We start from the raw sequence: 20,598 nt of genomic DNA, 5'->3' as shown, positions 1-20,598 counted from the left end.
AAATACTCCCGATACCAAAATAGAATACTTTTTTTTTTTTTTGTGACATCGAAAGCAAATTGGATGGCACCATTGGATGGCACTGATAGGTGGCACTGGCATTGATTGAATGGCACTCATAAATGGATGGCACTGATAGGTGGCACTGGCATTGATTGGGTGGCACTGATGAGATGCACTAATAAGCTGCCTCCCTGCACTGATGCACTAATGGGCACTGATCTGCACTGATAGGTGGCACTGGCTAGCTGCACTTTTGGGCACTGGCACCGATGAGCTGCACTGACAGTGATCACTCCTTCAATGACATGTAGTTTTCCAGTACCGTATGCTAAAAAACAGCCCCACACCATGATGTACCAGTTCTTCATAATTCTAAAGAAAATATCTTTGGTCTGTATTGTGGTTTGAAAACGGTCACATGACATTAAAAAAAAGTATCGGTATTCGGTATCGGCGACTACTTGAAAAAAAGTATCGGTACTTGTACTCGGTCCTAAAAAAGTGGTATCGGGACAACCCTAGTGACTAGAATCAAAAAATGAATGTGACCATATAAGCTGCAGTTTTCATGTGAGATGTATACACCATAAACAATAAATCAAAAAATAAACTGCGCTAATTAAATAAAATAATAATAATATTGATTTGTGAAATATAGTATATAATAATGGATAAATTAAGGGCAGGTCCTTGTCTGCACCATATGATGCCTAGATTTTGGCACTATTCTTGCATACATCTGAGGAAAAGTTGTAAAAATGTATTTCTGAACATAAATGTGATAATCCACAGTATTTATGTATGTAATGTATACCTTTTGAGACAAATGGAGGTCAATGTACAGTAATGGCAAGAGGACTTAAGCCGACCATAGGTGGTTCGAATGAACCGACTGAGATTCGAACCATGTATGGGCAGGCTGAATCTACCCAAGTTGATTGATTTTGATCAACTTGGGTACAACCAGCCTGTTGGATTTTACATGCAATTATTACTAATATCCAGGGGTTTTTCTCAGAGTAATAGGTGCAGGAACTCCCTCCTTCTGAGTCACCTCTTGTGTCCACCCTCTACCCACCTGCAAGCACCATTCATTAGTTTCACCCCCTACCCACCTCTGAGCACCATTTCTGGGTTCCACCCCCTACCCTCCTCCGAGCACCATTCTTTGGTTCCACCACCTCCGAGCACCATTCCTTGGTTCCACCCCCTACCCACCTCCGAGCACTATTCCTTGGTTCCACTCCCTACCCACCTCCAAGCACCATTCATTGGTTTCACCCCCTACCCACCTCTGAGCACCTTTCCTTGGTTTCACTCCTTACCCACCTCCCGAGCACCGTTCCTTGGTTCCACCATTACATACATTCAGAGCTGGAGGTGCCGGAACTGCGTTCCCACGTGTGCCTACAGAAAAAAAGCCCTGCTGATATCTGTTGTAGCAATAATCACTCTGGCTCTGTGGGAGGGATTCCCCTGTCAACACTGGGTTGCAGGAAAGAAAATCACTCCATCTATGGCTGGCCTTAGGAAGTTGGGTCAATATTCGACAAGGCCAAAAAGGATGCAGACCTTTAAAAGGAGGAAGAGTGGGGGTCACGGACCTCTTTGGAGATGACCTTAGCTTGCCAGCAGTAAATTGTTCGGGTGTTGAGCCCTATAAGTGCATAGGTTTGTTGGACGCCTGTCTGCAACTTATGGAAAAGGTAATGGTATAATGCATGACCAGTGTAATTCGGATAGCCCAATTACCCCCCGAAACCAACCACCTGTTACCATTACCTTACCCCCTTTCCAATAACGAGAGACACAAGTTGTTGGAGTTAAATTTGGCCACGACAGCCAAAATTTTTATTTTTACCACAAAATAATATTAAATAAAATATTAAATAAAATACTTAAATCAACAAACTTTCCTTTAACACTTTAATAACCACTTTTAATAATAATAACCCAGCCTATTGGTCTTTGACGGTACCCGGCTTAAACTTCCTTTTATTTAACCTTACACTGCGGAAACCATTAACCATAACCGGCCCCCAGCCGACCCAGCTCGGAGACGAACCTTTTTCCACCGCAGTGCAACCATACCCGTATTCCAGCGGACACCGTTCCACTGGAATAATCCCCCATAAGGGTCCCATCCCACCGATGAGCCCACCACCATTTTCACCCGTCTGTACTGCCACCATCAAAGACCACCGAATACCGCCACAGCCCGAAAGGGTAACGCCTTACCCTTACGGGCCCCTCCACACCCGCAGGGCCCTCTGAATTCCCTCCTGCAGATCCAAAAACCACAGCTCCATACCCACATCGGATAAATGAACCCCATCTTTACTGAGGTATAGGCCTACGTTCTCCTCCAACTCCAAGTGTCTTACCACTAACCCCCCGTGTCTCACCACAAACCGCCCAATCACCTTGTTAACCTTAATCCGCCCCTTGTTCAGCCTCACTACCGATCTTGCCATGCGCCAAGTGGTCCGAGCGATTATGTCGGACCAAACCAGCAGCATTCCCGGATAAGCCGCGCGAAAGGTCAATACATCCGCCTTAACGGCCGTGATCAAGTCCCCGATGGGCCTAATTCCTAAATCATTCCCCCCCACATGGAGGACTAACACATCAGGAGGACGGTCCAATCGGGCATAGTGTTGCACCTCCGGTAGCACCCTGCTCCATCCCATCCCCCTAATACCCAACCACCGTATCCTGGCCTCCCCCCTAGGGAATCCCAGCTGCTTGCCCTCAGGCCTAGCTTCCGCCCTTCTGGCCCCCCAATACACATATGAGTGCCCCAAAATCCAAACGAGGCGCTCCTGACCACCATCTGAAAAACAAACAATAAAATTGAGTGAACCGTATCATGTACCACCTTCCACATGCACCACCTCCCCCCTTTCGAGACATTTTACTCCATCAACATATGTGGTCTAACGTATGACCTGAATCTCCGTGATTCCCACCTGCCAATACGTTTCACTGCCGCCTCGTCCAACCCGCACCGAGCCGCCTCCGTAGCCGCCCCGATGCGGAAGGAGTGTGAAGCGAATTGCTTTTCATCGAACCCAGCTGCCCTTAGGCATTTCCTGAACACTGCTGTGAATTGGAACCTGGACACGAACGACCCGTCCGCATGCATTAGCAAGGGCCCTCCCAGCCCTGGGCGTATGGCCAAAAACTCCCTCATCACCTTCACCGGGCAAACTCCTGACCCATGTAGCGCGTATAAGAACACATCCACCCCTTTTCCGACCTGATCAGTTTTGGACCTGCGCAACCTAAACACCACTCTACCTTCCCCCACTTGTACGTCCGTGAACAACAACCCTCCCCCGACTGTTTTCGAGGGGCTAACTAATTCTCCCACCCGGAACGCCCCAAAAAACGCGATAGTAAAAACCGCCCTGAACAAAATAACTTCATACTCACCAGAGCATACCTCCAACAGTACCCCACAGATCGCCTGCAAAACCCCGAAGGACACCGGTCTCCTCGTATCCCTGCTCCTATTCCCTTTCCTGTACCCTTTCACCGCTTGTTTTACCCAAAATGACTTTGTAAAATCCAACCTGCCCTGTAGTTTAAATAAAAAGGCCAGTGCCGCCAACTTTTTGTCTAGTGCGGAAACCGACCCGCCCCCCTCCATGTGTCTAGCCGCAAAGTACAGTACCAACCAACCCATTTCAGCATCACCTGGCTTGTCTTCCGTGACGCGCAAGAGACTGTCCCACTCCTTCCAGACCTTGGCATAAGCCGCCCACGTAGGCCCACTCACCGAGCGCCTGATCCATGTTGCGGCGATTCCGAAACAATCCCCCACATCCACCCCGGGCAGGGGACCCCTTCTCTGTCCGCGTGCGGGGCCAACTCTCTGAACTTGTCCCACTGAAAGCGAGACAGCGCGTCAGCCAGCTTGTTGTCCACACCCGGAATATGCACCGCATACATAAATACGTTCCATTGCAGGCATCTCAACACCAAATGGCGCAGCAACCGAACCACCGGCAAAGAAGAAGCGGTGATCCGATTGATGACCTGTACCACCCCCATGTTGTCACAGTTTAGTCTGATCTTCATATTCCTGCAAGCTTCCCCCCACAACTCCATCGCCACCACCACCGGGAACAATTCCAGCAGTACCAGATTCTTCACCAACCCCTCCGTGACCCACTCCGCCGGCCACCCTTCTGCACTCCAGTGCCCTTTGAAAAACGCCCCGTAACCCGTAGATCCAGCCGCGTCCGTGACCAGATCCAAATCAAAGTTACTCACCGGGCCTTCCATCCACAAGGACCGGCCATTGTAGTCCTCTAGAAACGAATGCCACACCCGCAAGTCCGCATGTAGCTCCCTTGTCAGTCTTACAAAATGCGTCGGCACTTTAACCCCTGCCGTAGCCGCCGACAGCCGTCGGCTAAACACCCGCCCCATAGGGATGATGCGGCAAGCAAAGTTCAATTTGCCCAGCAGGGATTGCAGTGCCCTCAACTGCACTTTTTGGCGCCCCAACATACCTTTTATCTCCAGCCGGAGATTGTCCACCTTCTCCACCGGTAACCTACACTCCATGGCCACCGAATCTATCACAATCCCAAGGAAGCTCAATTCTGTAGTTGGACCCTCCGTCTTATCTGCCGCCAGCGGCACCCCAAACCTTTCCGCCACATGCTGCAATGTTGCCAGCAATGTCGCGCAAACCCTGGAGGCCGGGGGGCCAACGCACAGAAAGTCGTCAAGGTAGTGGATGACAGAATTTACCCCTGCCACGTCCCTAACTACCCATTCCAAAAAAGAACTGAACTTCTCAAACAAGGCGCACGAGATGGAGCACCCCATGGGCAAACACTGGTCCACATAATACTTCCCCTGCCACCGGCAACCCAACAGCCAAAAACTGTCCGGGTGTACCGGCAGCAAACGAAATGCAGCCTCAATGTCCGATTTTGCCATGAGCGCTCCCTGCCCGTAGCGCCTAACCCACTGCACTGCCGCGTCGAACGACGTGTACGACACTGTGCAAGCCTCTGGGTCAATCGCGTCATTCACCGATCCCCCTTTTGGGAAGGACAAATGGTGAATGAGGCGGAACTTGTTCGGCTCTTTTTTGGGCACCACTCCCAGGGGCGATACCACCAGCCTGGGCAAAGGCACCTCCTCGAACGGCCCCCCCATTCTACCCAATTCCACCTCCTTGGCCAACTTGTCTGACACTACCCCCGGGTTCTCAATAGCCGACCGCAAATTCTTAGCCAAAGGTGGCACCTCTGACAATTCGCATGGAATGGTAAAACCCACTGAGAAACCGGAGGCAAGCAGCGCCGCCGCCGCCCTGTCTGGATACCTATTTAGGAAAGGACCCATCCTTTCCCCCTTCACCGGAGTCATCCCTCTTGTTCCCAGCCTCCCCTGCTCGCTTCCCTTTTTTAAAACATCGCGACAACGGATGGCTCCCTCCACACCCTGAGCATTCGTGACGGAAACGGCAGGTTCCTCCATATGTGCAGGAACCCTCGTTAAACTTCCAGCATAACCCCCACTTTTTTCCGGCCGGCGGTCCCGAGGTGGATGTACCTCCGGCCCCCCCCCGGAAAAAACTGGTTCGGCGTCCGTGGCGCCGACATCATGCGCATCCACAGGCTGATATCCTTGTGGTCCCACCTGAGTGAGGGGCGCACCGCCCTGCGCTGACGAAATTGCTCGTCATAACGCAGCCACCCTGTCCCCCCATAAACCCTATGAGCCTCCCCAATCGCGTCCATATAGCAAAACAGCCCGGAGCAATGCTCCGGATTCTTTTCCCCTATGACGCTGGCCATAATTGCAAAGGCCTGTAACCAGTTCACAAAAGTGCGCGGGATCAGCCTGTACCTCCTCTTCTCCTCATCCTCCTTTTTGGAGTCATCCGGCTTCACTCTATCCAGATTGAACTTCTCCAAAGGGAGGAGGGAGAAGATTTCCACGTACTCACCTTTTACAATCTTGTCCCGCACCTCCTGCTTCAAATGCACCCCAAGCGGACCCTCATAACAAACGTAGACTTCGCCTTTAGCAGCGTCAGCTATGCGCACCACATCAGATCTGACCACCGCTGGCTTGTCCCCCCCCCGCCTTATCCCCTCCTGTGCTGCTATCCGGAACCGGCCCCGACCCCCCGGTGAGGGGGACGTCCGCCACCACCGCAGGGGGTGCTGCCGCTGCAGCCCCCGCCCCCCCCCCCACCCACGGCGCCACCTGTGGATGTGGTTGTAGCCCCCCAGAAAACCTCTGTACAAGGTCCCGCAACCCCCTGAAAAATTCCCCAAGGCCCTCCGGTGCCCCCAGCGCAGCAGGCGGGACGCCCGCCACCCCAGGGCCAGCGGCGGGGGTCGGGGGTTGGGCTAACGGCCCCCCCCCCCCCACCAGCAACAACACCCCCCACAGAAACAGCAGGTGTCCCCCCCCCACCAACAGCACCCCCCACAGAAACAACAGGTGTCCCCCCCCCCACCCCCAACCCCCAACAATCTACACAAAACAGCAGCTACTTCCCCTTCCATAGAATTAGAGTGCTTACCATGTCGGCTGGATGCGTCTCCCACAGCCCTAGCAGACCCGTCCACCGCCGGCGGCGCCACCGCGGGCTCCTCTCCGTCTGACTCCGAGACTTCGCCCTCCGACCTGTCTTCCGAAGCCGGCGTCCGAGAAGAAATCAACCCCCCAGGCGGACCCTGCCTGGAGGTCGCAGACCCTGGCCTAAGCGCCGGGCGACCTCTGGCTTGTGACCCGGCTGTCGTCGGGGCGGATTGCCCATCTGTTCTCCCGGGGCCCCGACTAGGCCCCGGCCCTCCATCTTCCTGGCAGGGGGAATCCGACCCCCCTCCCCTCCGGGAACCGGCGGCCGCATGGGAATCCAGCCCGCCGGTCGAATCCCTGCTTCTCCCACGCCGAGTCCCCCCCCTCGACATCCCTGGGCTGGAGGGGGAGACCGAGCGTTCCCTGTGTCCCCGACGGGCAGGCGAGGAACGGGCGCCATCTTGACCCGTAGCCCCGCCCACCGAGCTCCGCCGACGGCGAGGATTCCGGTCCGCCTCACCCCCCGCCGAAGCATTGGCGCGCTTGGCCGGGGGGGCGCCGGGTCCACATGGGGGCTCCTAACTGGGCGCTGAGCTCTCACCGTAGGGCTGGGCGAGTAACGCTCCGGGGCCCTGGACCTCCGAGCGCGAGGCAGCCGCGCTTCTGTCTCCTGGGACCCCCTCGCTTCTTCCCTCAGCAGACCGCCGACCTGTTCCTCCAGCCATCCGGGGTCCCGAGACGCGGCCGCCGCCCTTAGCCGTGCAAAAATTAAATCAATGTCCATTTTCTATCTGAAGACCAGGAGCAGAGAAAAACCTGCCTCCTCTGGTCGTTCCTTCCCGCACTTTCCTCCTTGGTCCACGCCTCCCCCTTTTATAATACTCCTCCCCTCTCTGCCATTCCCTGCATTTTTCCTTCCACCAACCAGCTTCCTTCCTTTTTTAACCCTCTCTTGTCCTACCTCCCCACGGTCATGCCCGGCCCTGCGTTATTGTTTCTCTGGCTTTTACTCCGGGCCTCACTGGGGTCTCCAAACTTATTGCAATTGATTTTTTTTTTAACCAAAAATATGTAGAAGAATACACATCAGCCCAAACTGAGGAAAACCATTTATTATTATTGGGATATTTATTATAGCAAAAAGTAAACGCTTTTGTGTTTTTTTTGTTTTCTTCAAAATTGTTGCGCTTCTGCTTATAGCGCAAAAAAAAAGCAGAGGTGATCAAATACCACCAAAAGAAAGCTCTATTTGTGGGGGGGGAGGACGGACGGACGTACGTACGTACGTACGTACGTACGTACGTACGTTTTTTTTGTTTGGGTACAGCGTCAAACGACCGCGCAATTGTCAGTTAAAGCGACGCAGTGCCGTATCGCAAAAAAAAAGGCCTGGTCAGGAAAGGGGTTAAATTCTTACGGGTGCTGAATTTGTTAAAAGGATACTAAAGGTTCCTTTGTTATTTAAAAAAAAAAAAAAAGAAACGTGTCATACTTGCCTCCACTGTGCAGTTCGTTTTGAACAAGGTGGCCCAAAACATCCTCTTCTGGTGTCCCTCTGCGGCTCTCGCGGCTCCTCCCCACATTAGATAACCCCCTTAGAGAAGAGCTCTCCCGAGGGGGTTACCTTGCCGGGCACTCCCGAGTCATACTCGGCGTCCATAGACGCTGAGTGTATGAATTTGGCCCTGCTCCCCGGGTCATTGGATTTGATTGACAGCAGCGGCAGCCAATGGCTGCGCTGTTATCAATCTATCCAATCAACGCCAGGACTGTGTGGAGAAGAGGACGCCGGGGACGCACTGAACAGGTGAATTGGCTCAGATGAGTAAAACGGGGGGGGGGGGGGCTGGGGGGCCGGTCATTGCCAGGTGTTTTTTCACCTTAATGCATACGATGCATTAAGGTAAGGTGACCAGATTTTTAAAATGAAATCCGGGGACATATTTTTTCTTTACTAGTAATGGCGGCAATCAGCGACTCTCTGCCTGTCGGCGCCCGCCTCACAGCCTCTCAAGTCTTACTCTTCGGGCCCTCGGCTACTACTGGATGGTGAGCGGAAGAAGATCACTCTGCCAGGGAAGGCAAGGATATAGGCAGGTGACTGGCCAGGATTTGAGCCAAGGCAAAAGAACATGCGAGCGGAGCTGAATGGGCATGGGCCCGAAACTGAAGAAATATTCCTTCCGCTCCGACCAGTACATGATCATCAGAAAGGGGCACAGATAATGGGGACAAATACAACCCCCCTATGCTAGTAGGCACGGCGGAGCGGGGGTGTGTAATTCTTATTTTTTTTATTCTGCACTGACTTTCTTTGAAATTGCCCCTGCCCCTATTAAATCCAATCTGGGGACCAAACCAGGGACAGACTTGGTCCGGGGACAGTGTCCTCAATCAGGGGACTGTCCCCTGAAACTGGGGATGTCTGGTCACCCTACATTTAAAGCGGATGTGCCATGGGAACAAAATATTAAAAGCCAGCAGCTACAAATACTGCAGCTGCTGACTTTTAATATTAGGACACTTACCTGTCCTGGAGTCCAGCGCCGATCGCAGCAGAGCACGAGCGATCGCTCGTCACTCTGCTGCTCCCCCCGCCATCCACGCTGAGGGAACCAGGAAGTGAAGCGCTGCGGCTTCACTGCCCGGTTCCCTACGGCGCATGCGCGAGTCGCGCTGCGCCCGCCGATTGGCTCACACGCTGTGTGCTGGGAGCCGAGTGTTCCCAGCACACAACGGGCGACAGACGGGATGTGACGGAATGCCCGTCTTTCGCCCGTAGCGTGTGGCCGGAAGTGGGTGCAAATACCTGTCTTTAGACAGGTGTCTGCACCCCCCTCCCCCCTGAAAGGTGTCAAATGTGACACCGGAGGGGGGGAGGGTTCCGATCAGCGGGACTCCACTTTAGGGTGGAGGACCGCTTTAAGGTGAAAAAATGCAAACCTTTACAACCCCTTTAATTGACTTGATGCTATACTCTATTTAAGAAGTGTTGTATTCATTTTTTTGAGCAGTGTGTGTGGTTACCGTATTTATCGCGGTATAACGCGCTCCCGCGTATACCGCGCACCCCTAAAGATGCCCCGAATCCTGTGGAAAAAAAGTTTTGTTTTGTACTTACAGTTTTGGTGTCTTGCGCGGCGTCCATCGGCGGCCTCGTCGGGTCCGTGGTCCTTCTGCGGCTTCGGGGTGTCCTCTTCGGCGGGTCTGGCGTCCTTCTGCGGCTTCGGGTGTCCTTCTGCGGCGGGTCCGGCGTCCTCTTCGGCGGGTCCGGCGTCCTTCTGCGGTGTCCTCCCCGCTCGTTTCCCGCGCCGAGTTTGAATACTGCGCCGACATATACAGAGCGCAGTACACTCGTGTATTGTCGGCAATGCTCGGCTACCCACGCTGACGTCCTGTACGTCCAGGACGTGACCGCGGAAGGAGCCGAGACTGCCCGACTATACCCGAGTGTACTGCGCTCGGTATATGTCGGCGCAGTATTCAAAACTCGGCGCGGGTATCGGCGTATACCGCGCACCCACGATTTTGCCCAGATTTTCAGGGCAAAAAAGTGCGCGGTATATGCCGATAGATAGATAGATTATTTATATATATTATATATATATATATATATATATATATATATATATATATATATATATATATATATATATATATAAATATATATCTATCTCTCTATCGATTAGTGTGTGTGTGTGTGTGTGTGTGATATATACATCTATATCTCTATATACACTGTATGCGTAATATAAAAAAAATATATATAATATATATATATATATATATATATATATATATATATATATATATATATATATATATATATATACTGTGTGTGTGTGATATATACATCTATATCTCTATATACACTGTATGCGTGCGTGCGTGCGTGTGTGTGTGTGTGTGTGTGTGTGTGTGTGTGTGTAAATGAACCTTTAGCCATATTGTTGGATAGATGGAGTTCAGCCTCCAAATGCTTTTTTTGCTTATCGAGCTAAGCACGGAAATGTGCATTCCCTGGATGGCTGGATTTAATGCACCGTACAGCATTGTGGGCAAGGAACTGGTTAAGTTTCCTTTTTTAGTGACGCAGGCCTGTGAATCCCATGGCAACTGTCTGTCATGTGGGCTCAGCCTGTGTTGCAGAAGAAGAAGCTTCCTGCTGCTGGGAGTTGCTAGGCTTCAGTGTAAGTAGCATGGAAAATCTCTTACTGCTGAGATGACCTCCCCTATTTTGTGTGCATGTTTTCCCTTTTAGTGTAACATCCTGGAGGGGGTGGCTGGGTCCTTTCTAGTCATGACCCAGGCTGCTTCTCAACAACGGGAACTGAAGTGTATAGGACTAGAGCGCATGTAACAGCTCCTGGAAATATTAGGAACATGAAATGTGAACATGTTTGGGGGGGAGGATTTTTACAGGGGGGGGCTGTATCCAACCACAGCATTGCTGTTACTAGCAAAAATCTTTTTGTTCCTTTTTGCATCACCAATCTGGTTGGTAGTTGTGAAAAGCGTTTCTAATGGAAGCAGAACCCTTTGAATAAAAGGTCTGCTTTTATTTAAGCAATAAAGGCCATGTTTGTTCGGTGCGTCTGTAAGGAGAAATCTCACATGACTGGGCCGCTAACTCCTCTTTGTACGTAATTGTGTATGGAGTCTGCAATTCGCAGCCTTTTACTAAAGTACTGCGCTGTAGAATATGTTGGCGATTTTTGAAAGAATAACCATAAAAAAAAATGCATGTTTACTTGCAATCAAATGCTATTCCAGGCCAGCAGTCATTCTTATATGATCCTGCAGTTGAACTCTAAAAACTTTACACAGACGATTAATCATGTGATTTAGAGCGTTGGCTATTTCTTGTGCTACTCAAGCAGCTGCAAGATTAATCTCCTGAAATTAAGCTTTCAGCTACAGTTCAATAATAGTCTTTAGTCGTCCAAACTGACTGGATGAGGTTTTAACTACATACATTTTCACATGCCAAATTGTAGAACTCCCCACGGGCAATAATATTTTGATTCTGTCAGATTGGTATGGTTCGTAAGAAAATCGGGCGAAAATTCTCGTACAAAATGTTTTCGTAGTATGTGTGTACACAACAGCTGATTCCGAATTTGCATCCGAAAATTCTCGAAGGGACAAATTCAAAATTTTTCAACATGGGAACAGAACGAACAGTTTTTGTACAAGAAAAATCAGTAAAGGACTGTGCATGATTAGGAACCATAAACCACAAAAAAAACGTTGTCATACGAGAATGTTCGTACGAATTTTCGTTCATCGATTCCAATTTTGCTGTGAAACACTGAGAAAAATTGGACGATCGTTCGCCTAATTTTCTTATGTACCCCACTTAAAAGTGCTTCTAAAAGGGGGTTGTAAAGGTAAGTTTTTTCCCCTTAATGCTGCATTAAGGTGAAAAAACATTCGACAATACGGCCCCCCCCCCTAGCCTCTCGAAAGTCCCGTGCTCGCCCCCGACATCCTCTTCGCCGTTGATTGGCTACAGTGGATGGATTGAAAGCAGCGCAGCCATTGGCCGACGCTGCTGTCAGTCGCATTCAATGACGCAGTGCGCCGGGGGCGGGGCCGAGTGATACAGCCAGCGGCTATAGCCGCCGCTGTATCACGGGCGCGCACCCGCAATAACTCAACACCATGCAAGCTCATTCGCATGAAGGTGTTAAGCCCTTGCGGGGGGGAGCCGAGACAGCCGCCGAGGGACCCCAGAAGACCAGGTTCGGGGCCACTCTGTGCAAAACGAGCTGCACAGTGGAGGTAAGTATAACATGTTTGTTTATTTTATTTTTTATCTTTAGTGATCCTTTAAGGCAGAAGGCACCTTTTATGTAAGGTAAAAACTGCATGCAGCCTTTCCCCAGGCCCCAAAATACGTACCCGAGCCAGATCCACGAGAGCTGCTGCTCCCCCAGGATCTCTGCCTCCTGTCTGTCATTCACAGCTAGGGATAGGGGAGAAGGGGGTGGGATTTTGCCAGGCTCTGTGTGTCCCATAGACACTCAATGGGGGTTTAGAAGCGGGCACACCCCAATTACTGCGTAGCAAGTAACCAGGGCTGGTTCAAGGATTTTTGTCTACCGAGACAAGATTTTTTTCCCGCTCCCGACAACCCCTCCATATCGGCAGTCCTGAAACCATTTTTGACATTTCTACATTTTTTTTTTTGTTCACCTGTTTTAAAAATTACTCGAAACCCCCCAAATTTATATTTTTTTGGTTTTATTTAAAGCAGATATCCTAGAGAACAAAACATTGGTAGTTCTAATTTTTTATGTTACACAATATTGGCGCAATTGTTTAGGAGAGGCAAATTTCAGTATAATATAGGAAGAATTTGTCGTAGTTTTTGTGGCCTCCGCTGGTTGCTGCTATTACCTGAGCTGTTATGCCTCAGACTAATATTATTATTATTATTATTATTATACAGGATTTATATAGCACCAACAGTTTGCGCAGCGCTTTACATCAGGGAAGACAGTACAGTCACAGTACAGTACAGTCACAATACAATTCAATACAGGAGGGATCAGAGGGCCCTGCTCGTTAGAGCTTACAGTCTAGAAGGGAGTGTCAAGTGGAACAAAGGGTAGTAGCTGTGGGGAATGATCAGATGGACAAAATGAAAATACAGTTGTTAGGTGTGGGTAGGATAGGCTTCTCTGAAGAGGAGGGTTTTCAGGGATCCTCTAAAAGCTAATAGAGAAGGAGATAGACGGACAGATTAGGGTAAGGAGTTCCATAGGCTTGGAGAGGCTCTGGAAAAGTCCTGGAGACGAGCATGGGAGCAGGTGATGAGAGAGCTAAAGAGCAGGAGGTCTTGAGAAGAACGAAGAGAACGATTAGGTTGGTATTTAGAGACTAGGTCAGTGATGTAGCTGGGGGCAAAGTTGTGGATGGCTTTGAAGGTAGTTGTTAGTATTTTTTTAATTTAATTAGTTGGGTGAGCAGAAGCCAGTGGAGGGATTGACAGAGGGGAGTAGCAGAGATAGAGCGGTTGGTAAGGTGGATGAGTCTGGCAGCAGCATTCATGATGGACTGAAGGGGGGATAGAGTATGCAGAGGTAAGCCAACGAGGAGGGAGTTGCAGTTATCGAGGCGAGAGATGACCAGGTAGTGAATTAAGTTTTGTTGTGTCTATGGTTAGAAAGGGGCGTATTTTGGAGATGTTGCGGAGGTTGAGGTGGCAAGATTTGGATAGTGATTGGACGTGAGGCTTAAAGGAGAGTTCAGAGTCCAGGACTACTCCTAGGACCTTTGCATGTGGGGATGGGCTGATAGTTGTGCCATCAATTTTTGACAGAGAGATCAGGGGAAGAGGCACGTGGGGGAGGAAAAATGATAAGTTCAGTTTTGGATAGATTAGGTTTGAGGAAGTGGTGTGACATCCAAACTGATATATCTGATAGTAAATCAGTGATACGTGAGGAGAAAGAGGGAGTGAGTTGAGGGGCAGCCGTGGGAGGCTATCGGCTGATCCAGGGAGGAAGTGTAGATTCAAAATAGGAGAGGTCCAAGAACAGAACCTTGGGGGACCCCAACAGAGAAAGGAAGAGGAGAGGAGGAAGTAGAGTTGTAAGTAACGCTAAAGGTGCGGTTGGATAAGTAGGTAGAGAACCAGCGAAGAGTCATGGAGAGCAAAGGTGTGGAGTTTTTTGAGGAGGAGGGGGTGGTCTTATCATTCATGTATGTGGTACTGATGTAAGGCTTTACCAGTCTGTAGATTCAATCTCCTCCATTAAGCTTGTTATTACTGAATGTTTTAACATTTACCATATCTATCATTTGGTCCAACATTGTCCCTTTTCTGACCTGGACCCATCACATACTGTACTTCTTGCTTCTGGTTCTTGTTTGGAGCGGTTTTGCGGCAAGGTGAATGCCCAGGATTTCAAATTTGTCTGCAGGATTGGTGGCATTGTTGACCGCCACAAGGGTCTTGAGAGAGATAACAGTATTTTATTCAGGCCTTATGAGGTTCATTTTATATGATTGAAAACAGTACAATGGAATACAATATATCCAGAGAAATGTTGTGTGACGGTGGATGAGCTTTACCAGGTGGGAACACTTCACAGATGCACTAATCAGTGCATTTCTTAGGAATGGCTATATACCTCTGGGTCATTGTGACTCAATCTCTGCACGGAAACTTTTCTGGATTAGGAGGTGTTGGTTCTTTTGGCACCAATACTCTAGACCAAGGGAGGATCTGTTGGTTTTTAACCCGACCTTGCTCGTTATTGGATGGGACCCCTCTAGGAGGCCTGTTGCTGGTCCGGAATCGCATCGGGGGGTATATTTATGTGCTCTGCTTCCAAATTACAACTTGAGCCGCGCATATTTCCAGACACTTGGAATACTAACTAATCCATTTATTCGCTTGACTATACACTTTTCTGATCTTGACTTTCAATGTCCACAATCCCCTGAAGAAGGTTTCTATATACCGAAACAGCTGTCGGGTTTGACGTTGAGCAGTTTCTTGCTTATTCTTAACATTTCTCTGGATATATTGTATTCCATTGTACTGTTTTTTTTATATAATTTGTACTCCATAAATACATTTTTCTATTTTTTTTATACAATTTGGTTTGTGGTCACTTTTAAAGTCCCACCCTTAGGGAGTCATTCTTGTCTTTTCAGTATCAATAGGGATGTGGTGACCTACAAACTTATACAAGTCTGTGAATATCAGTTTTTTTTCTTCCATTTATATGATTGGCCTCAATTACCGGTATGTAAAATCTCAGCCTACAATCTGGTGTCGAGCAGGTGCTGTCTGCGGTGGGGCTCTTGTTGGTGTACCAATGACTTGCGTGTTAGTTTTAACCTTGCCAGCAATTGATGTTGCTTTATGGGCTATTCTCTCAAGTTAAATTCTGGGGTCAGTCTAAAGCCTGTCTGGCACAGATGGTAAGGACAGGCCTCTTAGACTGTGAGTTTTGTGGGTGCTCGCAGTATAATTGTCACTGGCATTATTGTTTGGTATACTTAGAAAGTTGTTACATTTGAAAAATTCAATAAAGCTGTGGCCTTGCCCCTTTTTTAATGTAATGAGCTTCCTTGTCTTTTTGGGGTCAAGCTATTGGTTTATTAGTTGGACATGAATAAGCCTATGCTTCTCAGCAGTCATATTCTCACGTACAAGACGCATCCCTGGCTTCTTGTACAATACATATAAACATGCAAATCAGAAAAAGTCAAATTATGTCCACAAACCAACCTATCCTTAAGAAGGACTTGTTTAGGCAACTTAATTTTAAAAGCACCACAGACTACTCCTTTTTGTGGGGGCAGGGTATTGGTTTATTAGTTGGACACAAATGAGCCTATGCTTCTCAGCATCAATGACGGCCCCTTGAAACTCCTGTAGAAAAAGTGAGCCCTGACTGATGGCATAACTGTAGGCATGAACCTAAAGAGAAGTTAGGTGGCTCCCTTAGGATTGGCAAAGACTTGAGGTGAACGGGTGGAGCCTGATATCTAGGAAAAGGCTACGCTGAGGCACACCCAACTGAGGAGATTCAGCCGTCGCAAGAGTTGCCAACACCCTACCCGTTGTGATGTTTCATCACATCTTTATTGGTGGTTTTGTCCATGCCAGCAATTGATGTTGCTTTATGGGCTATGCCCTCAAGTTAAATTCTGGGGTCAGTCAATGCCTGTTTGACACTGATGGTAAAGACAGGCCTGTTTTTATGGGGGCTCACAGTATAACTGTGACTGGCACTGTTGTTTGGTTCATTAGGAAAGTTGTTACATTTGGAAACTTCAATAAAGCTGTGGCCTTGCCCTATTTCCAATGTAATGAGCTTTGTGTCTTTTTGGGGTCAAGCTATCGGTTTATTAGTTAAACAATGATGACAAGACGCATCCCAGGCTTTTTGTACAATACATATAAACATGTAAATCGGGAAAAGAAAAATTATGTCCACAAACCAACCTATACTTTCTCAAGGAGGACTTGTTTAGGCAACATCTCTTTACCTTTATAAAAGCACCACAGACTACTGCGGAGCCCGTCTGAGACATGTTGTGTGATTGGGAGCGAGAATGTTGCATGCCGCTTCCAGTGCAGCAGAAGTCCTGAAGCAGCTCCCAACCCCAACATGGTGGTCTAGCACAGGTGCTGAAGGGACACCAGGTGACAACCTTTCATTCAGTTTCTAAATTGTATTCGTAAACTTCAGTATAAAGGGTGGTGTTAAAAAAAAAACAAAAAAAAAAACATTTGTGGGTTTAACCAATTTTTGGTATATTAATGTAATGTGGTGTGGCAGGGGGTGTGTATTTTGCCTTAATACTTTATGCCAATAGGTGTTCCTCTTTTCTCACCTCAAAGTTGAGAGGTATGGAAAACTGTCAGCTACTAGATGGTTATTTTTATCTGTTGGCTTACAAAATAATTCAGTTGGAAAGCACCCATTGTGTTGGCTAATTTCAACATCAAGGAAATGTATCTGCTCTTGACTGCTATCCAGAGTAAAAGATTGTAGGCATACAGGAATTTAAATAGGAATGAAATAATGCTAGTTCCTCCTGTGAGCCCTGTCAAATAAAGAATATGTTGTTTTTGGATCTGAGCCTTGCCAATGCCTATACACGGCTGAGACACATTGGATGAGTGTACACAATGGTACTTTGGAAATCTACTATGTGAATAGGTTCACATAACTAGGTGCATTGTGTAAAGAAAGCCATGGATGGTACAATTTTCTTTCCTTTCCACCAAATAATGCATGATGCATGATTCCTCCATCAGCACAGTCAGTGTTAATGGGGGAATCCTTCCCGGCAGAACACGATGATCACTGTTGGATGCAATAGCTGACGGCAGTAAATGCATGCAAAAAAATACAACAGGCTGGTTGTCCTGAAGTCGATCGATAGATCAACTTTAGTACAACCAGCCTGCCCATAGATAGATCAAGTCTTGGCTGGTCCCTGCTGAACCGACCGAGATTCGATCCATCTATGACAGCTTTAGGAAGAAGAGGGAAAAAGTAATGATTTTGCTGGGATGAGAATAGGGTATTTATTAACCGATTGCTAACCGCAGCACGCTATATAAGTCGGCAGAATGGCACGGCTGTGCAAAGGGACGTACCTGTAGGTCTCCTTTAAATCGCAGCATAGTGGGTGCGAGCCTGCCACGTGCTCCGTAACCGGAGTGACGAAAACCGCTCGTGTGTATGCTTTTCCAAGGGGGAAAAAACGTGCATTCTTAGAATCAAGTGTGAGACGGGAGTGCTCTTTCTGGTAAAACAAGCGTTCGTAATGGAGATGGCACATTCATCACGCTGTAACGGACTGAAAAGCACGAGGACTGAAAAGCACGAGGACTGAAAAGTGCGAATCGTCTCTCACCAAACTTTTACTAACGCAAGGATCAGCAAAAGCAGCCCAAAGGGTGGCGCCATTTGAATGGAACGTCCCCTTTTGTAGTGCTGTCGTACGTGTTGGACGTCACTGCACTTTGGTCGAGCGCTTTTTTGACTGAACGTGTGTATGCAAAGCAGCCTTAAGAGGAATCGCGTCAGGAAAAACGGTCGTGTGTACAGGGCATAAGGTTCGATTACTGTCATTGGTACTTGTAACCTCACATTAATTTGTCCTCTAAAATTCAAATTTCTGAGAATCCTATTGTTTTAGCATTCTCTGTGAAGAGCCCTCCGTGATCTGGGGTGAAAAAGATGATGGCTGTTGGAGCCCCTGTTCTAGTGTGTTGCTAGTCCATACAAGAATGGCCATACACTAATGATGTCAATCCTGAAAGATACGTTTATTCAGGGCATTCCGCTTCACACCAGAACATGGTGTAGGATGTTCATTTCCGTGCATCTTTTCTTACTGCGTTCAAAATACACTCCAGTTGCGATCTGCAGTGTGGGTGTCAATATTAGGTTATTGACGCCCTAAATTCAGGCTGTAAATGCAGTGCGTTTGCCTGCACCGGATTGACAGTGTCTTCCTGTGTGAATCCCAGCCTGAACCAGTCCAGTGCATTTTCCATGCATTTTGCCATGTTCTAGATGTGTTCCATACAAAAAAAAAATTGCAGTATGTTCTACTTGAATTGACTGCACTATAATGCATTGCACTGAACTAGGGCCATTGGAATGCTTGGGAAAACGCTGTGTCTGCGTACTTGATGCAGAATAAAAATACACTGGGTGCATCAGGTGTGAACCAACCATTAAGAACACTTCAGACTGTTGTTGTGATTTAGGTTCAGTAAGTTTTATTGTTTTAACATAAGTTTGAACAGAAAGAATCAAGAATCTACTAAATGTGAATCAACCAAAGACAATATAGTAAGTAAAAAACTGTACAGCGCTCAAATAGAAGTGAAAGAAAGATCTAAATAAATTGATCTTAAAATGGTGATATCAAATGAATACTGAGAATTCTCTCAGTTACAAAAATGCCTTGTGAGCAACCAATTTGAGTGACACAAAAACATATATGAAAAAACATGTGTATGAATTAACAGATGAAACACAAGAAAAATCAGTCCTTAAAGGGTTAATCTGTGTTGGTGCCTAAAAGGAAAGTTTAGGATAGCGCAAACTTCATCCACCAGGAAGGCACCCAGAAGTGGTAATGCAGTCTCCTTACCCTAACTGTATGACCACCATTACAGCGGTCTCGGCAAACTGGGATGGTATCTGTTATCTACATTTTAAACACTTGTTCCTTCCAGTGTACTAGGTGCAAGCTTTAGCTCAAATAATCTGCCCCAGCGCTTCCAGTTATGCCCAGTAAATGTAATCTACCCTCTTCAGCTTGGCATTTAGACCATACTGCTACTTCTCAGTCTAGCATTGATGATTTATTGACCAGGCTTACTGCTTCCTTGGTCAGTTCCTTGCTCAATGAACAGGTGGTGAGGTAATGATGTTGATCAATTGTTCAGAGAATAGCCAACAGGCGAATGCATGACATATGGAACTGCGCTGCTAAACCATGAATCCAAATTGCTGAACCAGGAAATAAGTGTTGGCTTCCTGGCTGTGAATATGTCGGATAAAGATTAGCTGAACAGAGTCCATTGACAGATAAACGAAGACAATATAGTGCATTCAAAGCCAAACATAGAGGTAACTTGTTGCTGTTGTTGTTTTAAAATGATATAGTTCATGTTAAAAACACTGTTCACATAATCTTAGAGAGCGCACCTTTTATCAATCACACCATATTGCACAAATTCCTAAAAGCAGCAGAAAATAACTGAAATACAAAAGACAAAGGGGGGGGAGAGTGGAGGATAGGAAGCAAGAATCTTTCAGGACTGATGTCATTAGTCTGTGGCCCCTTTTTATATAAAATCTTGTTTAAATTTTTTATTTTTGAGATATCAAATGTTTTTTGTTACCCCATCCCCTGCCTTATTAAAACCCCCCTACACTTTACAAAAATGTAGTGTTTTTTTGTTTTTTGTTTTTTTTTCTACAAATTTTTAAGTAATCTTATCATAAATGATGGACCTTTTGGAGAGTGCAATTATTGGTCCCTCTACACTTAGAAGGGTATTAGGAGTAAGTAATCTATTTTCCCATACAGAGATAACAACCCGTTTGATTCTAATAATGTAGAATAGGCAGTTTATACATTACTTACAAAAATTAAATGCTGACCCCTTTGCAGTCTTTAGACATAGACCTACTTTGACTCCTATTGTGGATTTTTAAAGTACCTTTTGTAGACTTACATCTTATGTGTCTTAGCCATGTATTGGTATGGCTGAGATACATAGACAACATATTTTTATATTGTCACAGGAGTACTTATCATAATTTTCATTACGATTTGAATTTCCGTATGCCTACATTCTTACTCTGTATAACAGTCAAGAGCAGATACATTTCCAGTTGAAGTTTTTGCATACTATACTGGAGGCCCGTAGACTAAAGGACACCCCAGACTACTTGGATTTCTGTTAATGTGAATATGACTGGGCCTGGGGCACCCTTTAGGAACACATTTTCACTTTAAATGGGCAAGTGTGGT

The 20,598-nt window shown here is 47.4% G+C and overlaps 1 protein-coding gene across 3 annotated transcripts in view; it reads left to right on the top strand.

Annotated features, from left to right (window-relative positions):
• Nucleotides 1-20,598, top strand: part of GNB4 (G protein subunit beta 4) — a 172,026-nt gene that overhangs the window by 58,971 nt on the left and 92,457 nt on the right. The window contains exon 1 of one of the 3 annotated variants that reach the window (XM_040349421.1): nt 10,692-10,751. The exons of the other annotated variants lie outside the window; for them this stretch is intronic. The gene's annotated coding sequence lies outside the window, so the exon portion shown is untranslated. Of the gene's footprint in view, nt 1-10,691; nt 10,752-20,598 lie in introns of those variants that run through there. 3 annotated transcript variants of the gene reach the window in all.

Source organism: Rana temporaria, chromosome 4, assembly GCF_905171775.1.
Source record: "Rana temporaria chromosome 4, aRanTem1.1, whole genome shotgun sequence".
Classification (NCBI taxonomy): Eukaryota; Metazoa; Chordata; class Amphibia; order Anura; family Ranidae; genus Rana; species Rana temporaria.
This window is presented reverse-complemented; position numbering and strand designations above follow the sequence as displayed.